We start from the raw sequence: 15,754 nt of genomic DNA on the forward strand, positions 1-15,754 counted from the left end.
ACCCCCACCTGCTCCCCTGACCCACCCCGATCACTTTCCACTTTCCTGCCCAGCCCCAGATTATATCACACTTAGCTTAGCTATCTAATTGGTAGAGTGAGATTTGGCCCCACATTTGAATTTTATCGTTAAAAAAAAATTAAATGAACCCCTAACATGACACACACACACCTTCTCATGCATTCTTTCCCCCTCCCTCCCCTTTCTGGCTGGGTATTCAGCACCTTTCAAAATCAGGCCTTTTATGTGGGCACTTAAATAGCAGGTTAGAAGATTAACTTCAGATGCCCATTTATAAGAAATCTTAGCCAAGATTTCAAAATAATGCTGATGTTGGACTTTTATAATGCTTGCAGACAGAGAACCCAGACAAAGACAGATTCTGTTTTTTAATCTTTAACCAAGTCTACATTCCAGGGTATGCCAAAACCATCTTGAATCTCTCTAATTCATTCACATTCAAGATTCAAATTCTCACTCTTTGTTTTCCCCTCCAAGAAGGCTGAAGAGAGGTAAATGGGTTCTCATTAGGTAGCACCATGAAAATGATAATTGTGATCTTTGTTTAAATGGGAATACACGATGGTGTCTATAGAGTAAAATGAACCTACTGACTCATTTCTATTTTATTTCTCTCCCTCAAGAAAGAGGATGGATGGTGGCCTAGGGCATGGCTGAAAAAAGGAGAACAGTTTGGATGACAAGATGTTCCGCAGCCACAGGGTAGGGCAAACAGCAGCTTTGGGAAGCAGTGAAAGGAGGTAACAGTGAAATGAGTGTTCCAAGCAGTGGACCACAAGCACTTCCGGTCCACTTTTGGGTCTGCCAGGGAGCGTGCCAGGGGCCCCCCACACACCTCCCTGGCTCAGCAACTGTGCCTCCTGGGTCGGGAGGGACACCCAGGGTCTCCCTACAACCGATCGCTGAGCTGGGGGGGCATGGAGAGGCTCCCCGGCAGACCCCAAAGTGGACCAGAAGTACTTCCAGTCCACTTCTGGGTTCACACGGGGGGGCCCCCCAGCACTCCTGTCAGATGCTCCATCTGCCCTAGCATCACAGCGTTCACAAGCCATGCCTGGTACCTCGAGGTATGTAGAAAAAACAGTTAAAGCTGTGTCTATGGCCGAATCACGTATTGTCCGAATCAGCATCGAATCTTCAGATGCGGCCAAATCAAATCAGGGACAGTGATCCGAATCAAGTAATTGAATCACAGTCCCCAATTCCGGCCGAATTCCAATCAAATATGGCCCATTTCACACACCCCTACTGGATAAGCAGGTGGACTTAGGAACATATCACTGGGTGCTAAATTCCAGGAAACCCTTGTAGAACCCCCTTAGACACTGCGGCAAGCAACAGAATTCACACATAAACCTGCTGAAGTGATAAGAAACTGGTTTAAACCTGTAACAGAACATAAGTTCAGTTCATATAAACCAGTTTCAGAATGGCTAAAACTGGTTTAAGATAAACCTGACTGAATGTAGTCTCAGGCTTAACTGATTTGGGTCAAACTGGTTCATGAAACTTCTGTCCCACACCCCTTCCTGGTTCAAGTCACAGCACAGTCCCCCAGCATCCCAGATCCTTTGCACCCATGGGTGGGGTTGTGCTGTCTGCTCCAGAGAACAGGTCTGGCTCTACCCTTTTGCTCTCTAGCCCAAGCAGAGGTTGGGGCATGGACAGACATACGCCCCCTGATGTAAAGGGAGCAGGGAAGATTTATTCTCCACCTTCACTACTGGGGGGCTGTAGCCCCTGTCAGCCATTCCCCCCCTCCCTAATCCAGCATCAGGGGAAGGAGCAAACCCAGAGCCAGCTGGCATGATCTCTGCCATCCATCTGCCTCATCAGCAGCTGTGGCTGCAAGGCTAAGCCCAATTGGTCTACTTGTGTTGCTGAGGCTGGAGGCAGAGGGGCCAGCCTTAGCTAGGCCTCCAGGTCCAGGTTCTTCCCAGCAGACTGCAGCCTGGGCTGGGGCCACAGGGACTGTGTGGACCCCCACACCCAAGCTGGGTGGGGATGTCATGAAGCCCCAGCCAGCTGGGTATGGCCCTGTGGGGCCAGTCTATGGCGGCAGAGCCCTTTCCAGCCCGCTGTGGCTGCATGACAGCCCAGCTCAGCAGCATGGGCAGGGGCTGGCTAAGGAGTGGGCTTCCCAGGCCAACTTGGAGGCACTGGTGAGCCCTAAGCCCAGCAGCCATAGCTACACCCTGTGCCCTGTGCAGCCCCCAGGGCTGCAGATTCACAACCAGCTGCCAGCTGGCCAGAGCCAGGGGGTTGTTCTGCCCCCCTTGCTTCCAGCTGCCATGGCTGTGCCACAGCTCTGGGTGGGGCACGGGAAGCTTCAGCCCTGTGAAGCATGAATGCCCCCACTCATGTTTCTTCCTAGTGCATGGAGCTCCAGTTCCAGTTCCTGGACATCTTGGAAGGTAGAAGGCACCTTCAGCTAGAACCCCACATACAAGGCAGAAGCTGTTGGGCTGAAGCTCCCCCCACTCTGTCACCACATCCTGGAGTGGCGCACACTGCAGTGGCAGCTTCCCTCCAGCCTTGTGGCTGCTGCAAAGGGAAGGGAGGGCTGTTCTAGCACCCCCCAGCTTCTAGCCTGAGCCACTGCAGGCATGTGCCTGCGTTTCCAGAATTAAAGGTGCACTTGCAAATCAGTTCAATCTTTTCAGGTTAGACTAATCAATTCAGCCTCTGGATGTCTGTCCATAGCCCATGTCTTTTGAAAATATTTTACTTGCTTTCTTTCTTTCTTTTTTTTAAAGCTACCGAATATCCCACTTTAGTGTGGACAGTCCTAGCTTTACAATACCTGACCCAGTGTCTAGAAAGAATTTTTTTAAGTTGTCTTGGAAAAACACACAGCATTTCACCATGGCACAAGCTGAACTTTAGGGAGATGGGCCAGGGCTTCAGGTGGGATACCTCCTGAACTAGAAAGAGTACAGTCAATTTAGCACTGCACTAGTTGTGCACCAGTAAGCTCTCCTGCACTAAGCTAGGTTCAGCAGTTCTGGTTTGGCTGGGCTCTGAACCCAGAAACAGTGTTTCTGCCTAAGTGCAGTACAGCTTATGTACCAATACTGGTGCCATATTGTCTTCACAATCTTATTTTATTCATAAGATTTGTGCCCAACACATTTGCTTTCTCTTTCCTCCTATTAGCCCTAGTAGACAATTCTTTTCTACATAACTGATGGGTGAAACTTTACTAGATGTTCACAGTTTCTGTATTCTAGTGCTTGGTCCACATACTACACTTGCCTCTGAACCTGAAATGCGTACAGCCATCTGTTTTGCCTCAAACAAAGTTGCTAGGGCACTTTCAGAATCCTCCTCACTTCCAGTAGGGAATATTACAAATACTGAATAAAAACTTTACTTAGTTAATTAAGACAATTACTTTATTATTAGAGTTAATTTTCCTTTCTGTACACAAATAGACACAAAGATAATTCATAGCAGATAAATTGATGGAACAAAATTAGACAGCCTGTTTCCAGAGTTTCCCACCCACCTTCCCAACCCCCCTCCCAATCATTGCTTCCTTTATTTTCTGGTAATTAACTAGTGGTTTTAGTTTAAGGGAAAAAAATATTCCTTTTTGCCTGAAGACCTGGATTCCAGGGGAAAATACTGACTTCTTTTGACTCAGGCTATTGCATCCCTCTGTCATCATTACACCCAAAAGAGCCAACAGATTTTACCCTATCAACTTTCATTAAGAATCTTGGATATGTACAACATATACGTATGTCAAAATGAGGACTCCCTTTCAACAGGTAAGTGTAAAAATTTAAAAATATATATATTTTATAATAGCAGAAGCACCGAGCAAAATGTGTTAAGGGCAATTGGGAAAAGGATACCATCCTAAATTGTCAAATAAATGCCCTGTATTTTGTCTGGATAGCCATTTTACAAAGAGGCCAATTCTCTTACTTCAGAGAGAATGTAAAGTGTCTCTCCATATACATATTCCATCCTGCCAAAAGCAGAAAGAGAAATCAGGTGGGGCAGGGACAGAGCACATGCGCTTGTAGCACATATTTAGGTAATTACTAACTCCTAATGTTTAAGAAGTCCTGGATCAAACTTCCCAAAATCTTTTAAATAATATATTTTGAGTTATTTTTATTTATCTTCTGGTTGCTAAGCCTTTCAGGAGTACTCTGGTCACTTTTTCATTTTTCCCCATCCAGAGGGGCAAGATGCTTGCATATAAAAAACATGAGCTGAGATCTTCAATCACTTGTCAGAGGAACTGGCGCTTTTGCTAAAACATCACGTACCTCAAAATTTGTATTCAAATTAGAAGAATTAGAAACATAATAATTATGATATTGGTACTAATCTCAACAAGAGCAAGCAGCACTGAAGAGGGTGGGTAGATGGCATTCATGTTGGTGCTAGGTCTTGAGGAGAATTATGGGTGGAGTTGGAATGAGACTGAGAACCCATGGAGACCTAGAGGTTTATAATGCAGCATCCCAGCCTGTGACCCTGCCATGCTACCCTGGGAAAGAGAACATTACATAACTTGGTAGCAATTAATCGATAATTCAAACAACCTAAAGTTAGAATCCCTGCCAACAAAAGCCTGTACATCCAGGTCTTAAAATGTTTTATTGAAATGTAATTAAACAAACAGCAGTTCATTATAAGGTTATGCTTTAATCCAGAAATGCATTACCCTGTTTCTAAATTTGTTTTGATATCTTCTGTCAATATTTCTATGAAATATTTACTTTACAAAAGCAAAAGCAGCATAACATCCACTTCAAGTATTAGATAACAAGGGGAAAACCTATGAATAACATATTTGTTAAGCATTTGTCTAATTCGTTCGGCTTTAGCCAATGTCTTGTCAACTCCCACGCTGCACTGCAAATAGGCCAGGGAAAGACAATTTTCACAACACAAGCCTAGTTGACCCTGCTGACCAGTGAGAGTAGGTGTTGCTCCCTACCTCACTTGCAGAAGCAGTGCAAGTTGTGTAGGTGCAACAGGCAGCCACTTCTTGGGGCTGCTTGGTCGACCAATTAACACAAAACACCCAAGAAGCTACAACTCCAGGGTTGACTGGTTGTATAGTTCCTCCTTTAGGACTGCTTATCCCCAAATCCTAAATTGCTCTGGCTGCTGTAGCCCTTCCCTTAATCCAAAATGCAGAAATATGCTGCACATGCAACAGTGAGTGAATCAGATTCAGTTAGCTTCTACCTGCAAGCTTCCTAGCACCTGCTAATGGGAAGAGCCAAGGGAAAAAACCTCAGCTGTCCAGCTAAGATCTTGCTCACCTAGGCATTTTCCAGCTCCACACTTAATTACTTTTTAACCAGGTTACTCAGAGGAAAGCAAAAGGATTGGTCTGTAATGCTATGAAACAGCATTAAGGCCTTGTATAAAAATATGCACACTTGCTATCAATCTGGATAGGGTTTTTTTGAGAGATTACACATATTAGTGTGGAGGTCATACATATTCCTTAACTCTTCAGAACAAATTCAGTTTGGTCCTGGTGGCAATTTAAGCATTCAGTTTTTTCCAAAACCTTTTTTGACACTTTGGTTACTGATAGGATTCTGCCTTTAGTAACCAGAACAACCCTGAAAAGAAATGTGAAAAAAGTCCTTTAGACCTTCAGCCACTCTCTCAAATGTTTTTTTCTTTTCCTCTTTTTACTCAGTAATTTTAACTGATACACTGATCTCCTTGTAGGCTCTTATTTCTGAAAAAAAAAATGCAACTACATATACTCCTTGTAAATACGTCATCATATTAGATGGAAGGCAGGGTAGATTTGCACCTTGTAGACTAACTAAATCAGAGCTACATACAGCGTAAGCAGGGCTAAATTAACGCATAGGCAAACCAGGCACATGCATAGGGCCCCAAGTGAAAAAGGGGCCTACTTGTGCTTGTTTTACATATTATAATTATTGACTGAAAAAATAATATAAACATTTCATCTTCAGCTGGGGGCCCACAAATGTGTTTCCCGAGGGCCCACTAAGGGGTTAATCCAGCCCTGAGCATGAGCTTTGTTGAGCCTAAGCTCACTTCATCAGAGCTGTGAGAGGACCTGCATAGAGCTGTGTATAAAATGGAGAGAGTGATTTCAATACAAAAGGCAGGAATGGAGGGAGGGGACAGGCTGGGCCGGGGGGGACCTGCACTGGGGGAGACTAAAAAAAGCAAGCAATAAACCCATAGGAACAATGAGGCGCGTCTACATGAGAAACATTACTGAACAGTTGACTAACTCACTGCGTGGTAAAGCGTCACTGTCTACACATGCAGACACTTACTGAGCAGTCAGTTAGCCAACCACAGAGTTAATTTGCTACTGGGGCCAAGAGCTGCCTGCTGCCAGGCCGGGGGGACACTGTCTCAGCCCAGGCTCTGAACTCTGAGCCGGCCCTGGCAGCAAGCAGCTCCCGAGGGCAGGGACCTCTCTCTCAGTTCCTGTTCCAGGAGCTACCTGCTGCCGGGCCAAGGGAATATTGTCCAGGCCAGGCTCTGAGCTCAGAGCCTGCCCCAGCAGCAGGGAGCTCAGGCGGGGCAGGGAGCAATCTGCCAGCCCCTGCTCCAACTGTGGAGCCAGGGCCAGGAGCTCCCTGCACCAGGAGACTTCCCTGGACTACACAGGGAAGCCCTGCTGGGCACAGGGCTTGTCCCCATATGCATGGGGCAGGACTGCTCTGCAGCAGCAGCTCTTCCATCCCATGCGCATTAGGACCCTTCCCGAAGTGTATCGGGCCAGGAGACAGCTGTTCCCTGCCAGCCCCTGGGCTAGCACTCAGGGGGAGCCTGGAGCTCCTCCCGGCTGCTGCAGGGGGGTAGAGCAGAGTGGGAGCACGTGTAAGCTTACTGAGCAGTACTTTTACTATGCTGTATGTCTACTGCAAATTAACAGCATGTGTAGACGTGTCCAAGGCAGTAACAAAGCTAATTCAGGTAATGGGATAAGAATCCACAGCACCTACTTAAACCCTACTTAACACAATCCAGTCTGTGCATGATTTCTTGTTTTGCAGTTTCCCATTCAAGTTTCTTTTTAAAGTTTTGCTGCCTAAGAAGAGCCACCCTGAAGTCAGCAATGGAAGAGCTTGGGAGTTCAGAATGTTCTGCCACAGGCCTGTGCCCTTCTGAAGCTGATGTCACATCTCTGTTCATTCATGTTTACATGTAAGATCACCCATCGGCCCAATACAGGCAGCAGGGGGGCACCGTATTAGGTGCACAGGGACATATTCTCAGACTTACTGGTCCCCTGCCTCCACTTTGGATTCTGTATAATTTTCCAGAAGGATATAACGGTCAAGAAGGCTAGCTAATCAGATTCTTTGCATACTGTCCAAGGGGTGAAATGAAGGAGAGGAGGAGGATATTAAGGTTGGCTTCCTCAGTGGAATAAAGGGTAGAAAGATATCCATATGATAGAATTCTGAAAGTCAAGACAAGAAGTTTAGACACTCTGGCAGTCAGCAACAGTGGCTCAAAATATATTTGTGTACAAGATCACAAAAATATTGAAAGGAAATATTTTATTGGCAGAATTCTGAACAGACTTGGTGGTGGAAGTTACATATTAAAGACCCAAGGGGAAAAAACTAGTTAAAGTCAGCAGATGATTAGCATGCTTCTGAAAGGTTTGATACAGAAATAAATGGTTGGACCTTTGGAGTGTTGTGCAGTAAGGAACAAAACGTAGGTGATTGTCTGGTTGTGGCAGGGAAACTGATGGAAAAGTTGAAGGTAAACATCATGTTACAGGGTTCAGTTACTATCTTATAAAAAAGGATTTTAATAAACCACTGTAAGGTAAGATTTAGGGCTCTGTTGAGACAAGATAATGCTAAGAAACTCAAGAAATCCACTGCAGTTAAAAGGAGAAAAAGAAGGATGGTTTCTATAATCATGAAGTCACACAGTTTCTGAAAGAAAAATATTAGACACATCATAGAGTGGTGGCAAGTCTGTTACATGCAGAAATACACTTTTTGGCCTAACTTAAATACATCAGTGGGATAGTTGATCAAAACATGTCACGTTTGTACTTTGTAGCACAGTCAAAATCATCAACAGTCCATGGTACTAGTTCATGTTGTGCCTAACAGAGCTTGGCAACTGTTTGATTTGCACACAAAGAAAAGCAATAGCTGCTGATGGTGCATTATTACAATGAACTTTTCTTTTTTTTTTTTAAACTAGGCTAAGTTACACAATGCAGCCATTTGGCAAGCACCGTGGTGAATCACAGCAAAACAGTATTTGCCAGAGAGACTCTCTGATGAGCTCATTTGACAATGTATCACAGTGGGAATTTGTACCCAAAATAAGCAGCCTGCGTTAGCCATGCATTAACCTAAAAATATGCCCACGTAGTTAAGCAAATATCAGCTAGAGCAAACTACACACTGCACTCACCATTTTAAAAGAATCTCAGTAGACCAGCCATTTCAAAACCTATTTTTTCCTATACTAAATTTCGGCATGAATAATGATACCCCAGGTAAAAATTTTAACTATTTCTCAGCAATCTCTTAAAATACTGAAATATATCTATTGAATCAGGGCCCTTCCCAGAATAAATACAAAGGAGCAGACAGTCTGAATCTGTAACGACTGCAAAGAGAAGTTTCTTTTGCTATCCAAGATAGTAATTCATGAGAAAGAGAGAGAGAGGGAGAGAGAGAGAGAGAATGCTCCATGTGCGACAGTGAATTACCAGAGATCATACCCAAGGGGGAGTTTTAAACTCACTGAAAACTTTTCTGAAAAACAACAGAATAAACATGGTAAAAAATGACCATTGATATCCAGGCGCTGTGAAAAAGCTGAATTATTCAAAGCAAGTGAAAAACAGACAGCAGGCAGAGTATTCATAGGAAATACCACCCACAGAGAGAATATTCCTGTCAACACTGATACAGGGACTTATGAGACAACAAACTTTTGCTGGATAATTAGGTTTCCAAGAAGCAGGTTTCCCAGCAACCAACCATTAGGATAGCCTAAACACCAGAGAGCAAAATTCAGTTGCTTCAAGTCTGTCTTTGGGCCCCACGATGCTTAACATGGTCATTTTCCTCCACAAGGGCCAGGTCTACACAAGACGCTTACTGTGCAGTAGCTCACTGCTACTGCGCAGCAGCGTCACATGGCACAAACTATGATACAATGCTACTGAGCAGTAGTAATGAGCTACTGAGCAGCCAGTGTCACCAAGAAGCTATGCAGGGATGCTACTGTGCAGTAATACCAGTTATTGCACCATCATTAGTATTTGGGTATGCAAATACTAAATGACTAGGCTAGACAATCACCTTGCTGTGGTCGTTTGACCCCAGTACTCTTTCCTGCCATGGCAGGGGGTCAGACTTGATGATCTGCTCAGGCCCTTCCGACCCTACTAACTATGAAACTATGACTGTGAAGTAACAACTGTGCAGTCAGCTTCTCATGTAGATGTGGCCAAAGTGCTTATTACTTGATCCCATTTTCCTAAAGTTCTTACTATTCCAGTTTTGTTACCACAAGAAATAATGAAATCACTTACAATTAGTGCTCACTCAAATGAGAAGAAAATGTGGCCTTGGCAAGGCTCACTTATTGATGCTTTTAGAGCTTTTATTCTAGCTTTTAGAATTCCTCATTTCTAGGAATTCTACTCTCTTGGCAGCAGAAGGTTCATCTTTAGCAGTGAAAATCCAGCCATTATGTATTTTTATACATACACACACACACATATATATATAAATATACATACATACGTATACACACACACGTTGTCTTATTTTATTTGCCATGAAAAAAATGATCTTTGTTATCGTCTTTTTAACCCTTCTTGTTTTGTATATAGTTTTTCTCATTTGCACTATTTTCCCTTACTTTATGTTTTTATTAAAATATAAGTAAAAAGCATGAACATAGAAAGCACATGACAAACTGTAGGATGACCAGCAACCAATTAATATATAGCTATTCCTAACACAGAATCAAAACTGCACCCAAATTTTGTTGTCATGAATAATAAACTTGGGTAGAGAAGAGACCTAAGAGTCCAGATCAAGGTTGGCAGGGAGACAGCCTGATACTTTGTTCACATGTCCTCTCTGTCTCTGGATTTGGTAATGTTGAAATAAAGAAACAGTGCAGTGCCTGGCTCCCAGAGTGAAATCCACAGTTCTTAGAAGTCCAAGATTCCCATACAATTCATGAAGAAAGCAAGATGCTTCAGAATGTAGTTCTAAGCCAGTACTCCAACAGGGAGCCATGAAAACTGATTAACAGAGAACAGAGAAAAGAGAAATGTATCCTAAACTCCAACCTTTCAAGGCTTAAATGAAGACTGCAGGGAGGCAACTATGTTAGATGCACTCAAAGCCAGAAACTATTCCTCAAATTTAGGCACTTAAATCACCTGTTTCAAAAGAGCAGCAGAGGATGACTCTTTTCTTTTAAAACACACAGCCAGAGAAGAAGTAGGTAGAAGTGATGATAGAGTAATATTTTAATGGCTGGGGAAAAAAAAATTGCCCCAGAGGTAAGAATTCCAAGTTCGCAGCCTGATGGGTTCCAAACCCACATCTATAACCTCCAAGTGAGAATTGAATATAATGTGTATAAGCAGCATGCCACATTGGTAAGTGGCATTACTTAACAGGAGGAATGAAGAGGGCCCTGAAGCCCAGCACAGCCAGTAGCCTGGTGGTTAGGTCCAGAATGAAATGTACAATCATAATCAAGCTGGAGACTGGGCCTGCTGGACCTTAAAAGTTCCTTAGTTCTTGCAGCTACTATATCCATATTAAACCTTCACTGTTTGGAACCAAGTATGACCCTCTTCCCATATCGCTCATGAATTCCAGTCCAGCTCTCATAAGATAATAAAGAAACTGATAAAGTATATGGAATCAAATTCCCTTTTCATCTGTGTCACTGTAAACCCAATGTAACTCAAAGGAAGGCAGGAGTGTCTGCATGGATGTGTTTGTTTCCTTAATTCTGGAATTTAGCAGCAGATAAGTAACCAGCAATTACAGAAAAAGCCTCTCAGCCAGTGAAACACAACTTTGCCAAGATTGCAAAGTGTGGGGGAAAGGAGGAGAAGAAAACTAACAGGGATTTCTACTAAAGGAGCTGGTTTTAAAGGAAAGCATTAGCTACAACAGCAACATTGGTCAAACTTCAGTCTTTGGTCCAATCCTATTCTTATCAATGAAATTGGTTTGATCAAAAATAAGAAATGTAGCAGTGTTGATAAATAATACTTTCACTTGATATATGAGTTTGAGATAAGTTGAGAACTGGCACATTTTTTGTCTCTGGCAAACATGGCTGAAATATTTGATCACATGGTAACAGGTTGAATAAATAGAAGCTGGTATGCTAAATATCAATCCTATTGGTCTTGGCTGAAGAATAGCACTTGAGGTTTAAGGTGTGGCAAACCTTCTGTAAAGATTTACTGGCACTCACACAGTGAGCCCTATTATACCTTCTTTACAGAAACTGGCACACCTTGCTTTAAAAAAGAATAAATTAATCATAAGAGTACACGAACAGAGATGTCATATCTGAGGCAAGTAGGTTTATGCTTTGTGAGGAGAAAAAAGGTCAAAACTAGGCTATTATATTTTATCAGCAAAGATTTTGAAAGAATGAGAAAAATACCAGGAAAAAAAAGGATTTGTGGGGATGGTTTCATAAGAAATATGCAAATCAATAAATAAACAGGACAGCCTAGATCATTGTCAAAATCAGGCACCTTTCTAAAGAGCTGATATGCCATGTATACTCAAAAATTGATTTCATTTTACTAATACAGAAATTAACAAAAATAAAATTCAATTCAAGTTTCCTCCTCAAGCTTAACATTTGCTTCAAGTTTTGCTCCCTCTGTAACATAGCCTACTCTATACTTTTCCTTTGCCTGAAGAATCACCCTATATGTTGGTAGTAAGCCAGCTATAAATACTGAATCAGAAATGGGGATTTTGGGGATTTTAATCAGATAATTTACAGGGGGGTTGTTGTTTTTTTTTATTTAATCAGAAAATTTGCAATTTTAAAAAGAGAAAACCAGGATCCTTGCTGATAATACCTTGGGCAAACATATAAAATTTTATTATAGCCTTTGGTACATAAACAGTCACTAATTATTATTTCTTTTCCTTAAAAATGAAAAAATCCAATTTCTCATATAGATAGGAAATAGTTTTTCTGATCTGTAAAAATGACTGAGTTATATTAATAGAGCCTCCCCAACCCCAAGTTTACTTTTATGTTTCAAATCAAAAGTATGCACTTCGTTGACTTAAAAATATCTGAAAGTAGACATGTCAAATATGTGCATGTACTGTTGCAGAACTTGTTAAAAAGCCAGCCAGCCAGTCAAACTTGATAAAATCTGGTTCAACAGTTTAAGTTACAAGTAACTAAATTTAACAATATCACAAGATACAATAACATCTTTCTTTATTTTTTAAGGGCCCAGGTAAGTCTTCACTGAAAACTGAGGTGAGAGAAGAGGATTTATAAGTTACTGAAGCCAAATATTGCTACTTCAGTGATTCCACTAGTTGTGAAAAATGTTTGCCTAGTATACTAACATAATAAAGAACTTACAAGAGCAATTAAATATACCTGAATAGATACATGCCAAATAATTCAGGACTGAGGAATTTAAATACCTTGCTGGCAAAGAAATGGAGATCGTAAACTCCTCAAGTTTGATAAGCTGCTTATGAAATTATTGCTAGCTACACAGGTACCCAAACCTAGCTGTCTTTATATGTTTTTTGGAACATCAAATTCTAATTTATCTATGCTTAACTAATAGATGTGTTTTGGGAAGGATGCAATCATATTTTTCATACAACTGTCATTCTATCCGTGCCTTCAATTAAAAGCTGAACTGAATCTTAACAGGATTCTGCACTGTCTTCATAATATACAAAAGATAACCAAAAGAAGAAACTAGGGCTAGGGACAGGCATTCAAAAAGCATGAGCATGAATGGATTCAATCTTTGCAGGTTAGTCAAACCTGGCTAGCCTAAACCAGTTTGTAACCACAAAGACATCCCCTCTGGACTGAAAAAAATGCAGGCACATACATGCCTGCAGTGGTTCAGGCTAGAAGCCCGTGGTGCTGGAGCAGCCCTCCCTTCCCTTCTACAATACTGAGCTGAGGCCAGACCCAGCAGGACACTGATTAGGGAGGGGTTCCCCCACTCCTGACCTGCCTTGCCCTGCCCAGCCCAAACCAGCCATGAATTGATAACACAGTGTTTATCACCCCTAACTCAGTGTTTATCACCCCATTAAGAAAACAACAGAGGGACATTACCAGCTACCTGTTGATTCTCCTTTTGTCCCGTCTGCCATATCATGGAGTGTAGCCAGCATGTGGTCTGCTAGCTAACCCTGTGTGTCTGTGTAAGGCAGAGGGGATGGCAGAATCCCTGCTCAGAGGGGAGGAGGGAGAGCAGAAGCCAGGCAGACACCGGCAGTCTCTGCCGGAGCTGTAGCCAAGGAGCAGAGGGGAGGGCCAGCTCTGCTGTGGAGCAGAGAGCCCCGCCCAGCCCAGAGAGCATGCCGAGATGCAGGGGGAATCCGATTTAACTGATAAACCAGAAAGGGGTCTGGGACAGACACTGCATAAACTGGTTTGGCCCAAATCAGCTAAGTCTGACACTACATTCAACCAGGTTTCTCTCAAACTGGTTTCAGCCATTTTCAAACTGATGCACTGAACGTTTGTTTCATTATAGTCACAGTTCTGTTACAAGTTTAAACCAGTTACTGATCATTTAAACCAGTTTATGTGTAATGTCTGTCCCTAGCCAAAATGACCTGTTTTTAAACATATGATAATTAGCGGTGGTTTACTAAAATGTAGTGGCATTGACTAGACCTATAATTTCAGGTGACCTAGGGAACCTTCCTTTTTTGTCTTTATAGCTGGCCTATGTTTACTCTAAGGCTCACCTTGCCATCTCTCATGTAAAATTCATGGCTTAGCATAGATCTCAAAAGGGTTTCCAGACACACTTACTATTATTCATGTTACTATTACAAATATCAGTCTTGCCACCAGAGCCATCCCTAGGGGTGTGCAGGTCAGGGGGTGGTGAGTGCGCCAGTGGCCATGGCAGCTGTAGTTGGGCCTGTATGACACTGTCTGCAGGGCCCCCCAAAGTGTGGGGCCCAGGACAGTTGCCCTGATTCACCCCCATCAGAGATGGCTTTGCTTGCCACAGATCATAAGATAGTTGCACCAGACACAGTATAAACACAGAACAAAGAGATCCTTTCCTCTCCCTACCTTCCCTACCTAATGGGTTGAAACTTTCTGACTTTTTTTGGATATTTTCCTCATCCAAGACTACAGTATTCACATGGACTATTTCCACAACTATTAACATAATTATGGAAGAAATATAGTACTTATTTGCAGCTGTTACAAAACAAGAGAAGTGTATGCAAAGGAAAAGGTTCTTCCACCTATTCAACATAGGTCAGGCCTTACCTGCAGTACTATGTTACTACGGGTGAACAAAGCAGAAACGGTCCAGAGGAGAACAAAAAATTAGATGTTTAGCAAACCTGACTTGGGGGAAGGTTGATGTGGGATTAGTCAGTCTGAAGAAGAAAAGATCACAAAAGGTTTGATAACAGTCTTCAATACAAAAATAATTTTATAAAGGGGTAGCGCTGAACTATCCTCTATGTCTACCAAGGACAGGAGAAGACTGTGTTAAATGGAATGGGTTGAAATTCTAAAAAAACAAAGATTGAAGTTGGATTTTAGGAAGAACTGTCAAATTATGAAGGTGATTAAGCACTGGAATAGATCACAGAGGGGTTTTAGTATCTTTATCACTCTGCATTTTTAAGTTTAGTTAGAAAAATATTGTCTGGGATGGCTTGTAAATGTAGGTGTCTGCCTTTAAACACTGCATTAGATGAGCACTTGAGATCCCTTCCAGCTCTGTGGCTCTATAACTCTGTATAAGCAGACTGCACAGCAGTTTTAGGAGGGTTTTTAAATTTATTTTATATTTTACACTGTTTTAAATATGTACATGGGTTAATCATTTCCCCATACAATGACCAAGAAGTTCAATTTTGCTGCCAAACTCATCAGAACTAGAACTTGGTTAACAGAACACAGGAGTTAATATCCCTACTCCTTCAACTCAAATCCAAACCCCAGTTTTATAAAAGAGTCACCACTGGTGAGAGCACTAGATTGTTAGGGTACCCTCTGCAGTGTGTCAGTTCACTCACAAAACCAAAGGGCATGATTTACTCTCATATATTGCTTGCAGAAATTGAGTTTATTTGACAATAGTTCATTTTTTTCACATTAAAAAAAATTCTTAATGTCACAAGTTATGCATATGGATCAAGTTGCCTCTGTATATTGAGAAGGAAAGTGAAATATTCCATTTTAAATATTAAATCAGCAGCATAACTGGGCAGTTCTATGCCCTGGGTGGTAGTGGTACACAGAGCAACAGCTGCAGCTGGGTTCATGGTAATAGCAGCCAAGGCAGCATCATGATGCTTGCTATTTTTGCACTCCTTTAAGTTGATGCCTATGGCTGGTGCCCTGGTCACCCCTCTCCCCCTTAGTGCCACTACCATATTAAATCATTTGCCTTGGTACTCAAAAAGGTTATTTAATAATTATTATTTTTATAATTCATAAACTCCCTGATAAATTT

General features: G+C 42.2%; 1 protein-coding gene and 1 long non-coding RNA gene across 2 annotated transcripts in view; one reads left to right on the plus strand and one right to left on the minus strand.

The window, feature by feature from the left end:
• Positions 1-15,754, minus strand: part of ADGRV1 (adhesion G protein-coupled receptor V1) — a 576,350-nt gene that overhangs the window by 248,887 nt on the left and 311,709 nt on the right. The gene's annotated exons all lie outside the window — the stretch shown is intronic.
• LOC109297244 overlaps positions 645-15,754 on the plus strand; it is a 29,857-nt gene continuing 14,747 nt past the window's right edge. The window contains exon 1 of the long non-coding RNA XR_002097257.1: positions 645-723. This is a non-coding gene — a long non-coding RNA (uncharacterized LOC109297244). The remainder of the gene's footprint in view (positions 724-15,754) is intronic.

This window comes from Gavialis gangeticus, unplaced genomic scaffold (assembly GCF_001723915.1).
Source record: "Gavialis gangeticus isolate Ggan-Ray unplaced genomic scaffold, GavGan_comp1, whole genome shotgun sequence".
In the NCBI taxonomy this organism is placed as follows: domain Eukaryota; kingdom Metazoa; phylum Chordata; order Crocodylia; family Gavialidae; genus Gavialis; species Gavialis gangeticus.